The 2,738-nt window shown below is 38.9% G+C and overlaps 1 pseudogene; it reads right to left on the bottom strand.

The window, feature by feature from the left end:
• Positions 1–922: 922 nt before the first annotated feature.
• Positions 923–1,543, bottom strand: LOC149694750 (uncharacterized; annotated as a pseudogene).
• Between the last annotated feature and the right edge of the window lie 1,195 nt (positions 1,544–2,738).

Raw genomic sequence — 2,738 nt, 5'->3', positions numbered from 1 at the left:
AATTAGTTTAGGGGCTATTATTAATAAATTTAGAGAGAAAGCAACAGATTTTCGAAAATCGACTCCCGCAGAGATCATTTTAAGACACTAGGTTAGAGATAACGCGACAGATTTTCGGAAATCAAGTCCTGCCGAGATAATTTTAAGACACGAGGTTAGAATTAACGCGACAGATTTTCAGAAATCAAATCATGCTGAGATAGTTTTAAGACAAGGGGTTGCCCTAAGCCTAAGTTTAAACCTTGTCCCATTTAACCCTAGTTATTTACGGGATCTGTCTGTGGGAATAATTTTAAAATAAAAGCAGGTTTTCAGAAAATTTGTCAAGGGGGTAATTTAAATTAATTTAGAGATTTTTTTAAATAAGGACCGGTTTCTCTGAAATTATTTAAATCTAAGATTATTTCGTTCTACCCAAAAATAGGCAATAGTTAAAGATGTGTTATTAATATGTTTTAATTTGTAGATTCGGCTGATATTTTTTGATTTTTCTGCTGCTTGTCATTCCGAGAGTTTTGTTTCCGAGACGTATCATTCCCGACGACTTCCGATGTTCTGGACTTGCTTTGTACCATTAACGATAACATGCTTCGTTGGATTCACGTTACATGATGGCTTCTGGACTTGCTCTTTGTTGTTTGATAATAAAAACACTGAACAGAGTTTAAGTATAAATACGACTACATTTATTGAAGTGCAAGAAAAGACTAAACTAAACGGTTTTCAATAATGTTCAAAGTAAACTCTTATCAAGATAAAAAATATGTCGTCAATAATAAAAAACCCCGTTTTTTATGTACAGTTAATACTTTAGTCTAAAACAAGGATGTTTATTTTTTGCCAATTCCAACAGTCCCTCTCAAAAAAAATATTTTTTGCGAATTCCAACAGTCCCTCTCAAAAAAAAACCTTTATTTTCAGACTAAGTGGTTTCGTTAACAGGTAAGATCCCAAGTGCTATGGTGCAAGATTTTTGTTTAGGTCCAAACAATAACTTAGTTAACACGTCTGCTGGCATTTGATCAGTCGGCAAGTATTTCAGCTCGATGGTGCCGCTTTCGTATATGTCTGTATGCTTTGTTCTCGAATGGAAGATCGGGTTCCTAACTAGCTTTTGCCCTCCTTGGTTGTCGTTGAAGATTTCTATTTTGTCCAGAGGAAGTCCGATTTCCTTTAGAAATGCTTTCAGGTATATCGCTTCCTTGGTGGCTTCGGCCATAGCCATATATTCGGCCTCAGTACTTGATAAGGCTACGGTTCTTTGTTTTCGTGCTTCCCAGGATACTGATGAGCTTGCGAGCGTGAATACGTATCCCGTATAGGATCGTCTATCATTGATGCAACCGCCCCATTCGGAGTCTACGAGACATTTTGGTCCTTCGCCGTTTTTCTTGTAGATTAGCCCGTTTGAAATGGTTCCTTTTAAATAGCGCAGAACCCTTTTTCCAGCCATCCAATGCTCCTCGTTGAAGTTCGAATTAAATTGGCTTGAGGCGCTGACCGCATAAGTGTTATCAGATAGCGTGTAGACAGCCAGATACATTCACGATCCAATCAGGTTTTGGTAGGGAATGCTTTCCATTTTCTCTGAATCGAAGTGTTCAGGACTTTTCAATTTACTGTTCGCGTCTAAAGGCGTTGAGGTCGGTCTTGAATTCTGCATCCCGAAACGTTCAAGAATGGCTTCCGTGTATTTTCTTTGTGACACCGAGATAGATCCCGTTGTGTGGTTCTGGTTGAATTCTATACCGAGGCAGTAGTGGATTTGACCCAGGTCCTTCATTTCGAAGGCCGCTTTGAGCTCCCTCTTGATCTTGTTCATCCAACTCAAGTTTCCGGATGCAATTATAATATCGTCGACATAAATGGCTATGATCATCATATCTTTTCCGTCTCTCTTGGTATAAATGCATGGGTCGATTTTTGATGGCTTCAATTTCATCTCTAGGAGTCTCTTATCAAACTTTTTATACCACTGCCTGCCAGATTGACGTAATCCGTAAAGTGATTTCTTTATTAAGCACGCTTTATTTCCACCTTTCAGGTTGTTTAACTATTCTAACGAGGTCTGCGAGATATCTTTGCTCATGTTATCTGCTTTTGCGATGTCAATTAGCGCTTCTTCTAGTCCCTCTGGTACATCCATATATATTTATTCATTAACTTCTCCATTTAGATACGCCGTTACGACGTCCATTTGGTGGACTTTCAAGTCAAGCTCTGCTGCAAGTGCCATTACAACTCTGATTGACTTTGCTCTCACTACTGTAGCGAAAGTTTCTTGAAAGTCGACTCCTTGTTGTTGGGCGTATCCTTTTGCAACGAGTCTGACTTTTCTTCTTTCTACGAGTCCATCCGCGTTGTACTTGAACCGAAATATCAGTCGGTTACCGATGATTTTGTGTTTTTCAGGACGATCAAAGATTTTCCAGGTTTTACATTTGATTTGTGATTTGTATTCGCTTAGCATGGCTTCCTTCCATTTTTCGGCATCTGCAGTGGCCAACGCTTCTTTCATATTGTTAGGATCTGGTAAACTGATTAGATTTGCAGTTTCATCTAGGTTTTTGACGATGTCGCTTTCGCCTTCAATGTTGACTTCAATTGGAATCATATTGTAGAGTTTTCTTGGTCTCCCTGGGTTTCCCGACTTGATTAACTTTGGTCTGCTTGGTCCTATCTTCATTTCTGGTGTTTCAATGGGGATTTTCGTATCTTCTAGATTTTCTTCGGATTTG

The sequence above is a fragment of the Phalangium opilio genome, unplaced genomic scaffold (genome assembly GCF_054372755.1).
Source record: "Phalangium opilio isolate 3A_F unplaced genomic scaffold, DU_Popi_V2 ptg000022l_1, whole genome shotgun sequence".
Classification (NCBI taxonomy): Eukaryota; Metazoa; Arthropoda; class Arachnida; order Opiliones; family Phalangiidae; genus Phalangium; species Phalangium opilio.
Note: the sequence above shows the minus strand (reverse complement) of the source record. Positions and strands in the feature narration are given on the sequence as shown.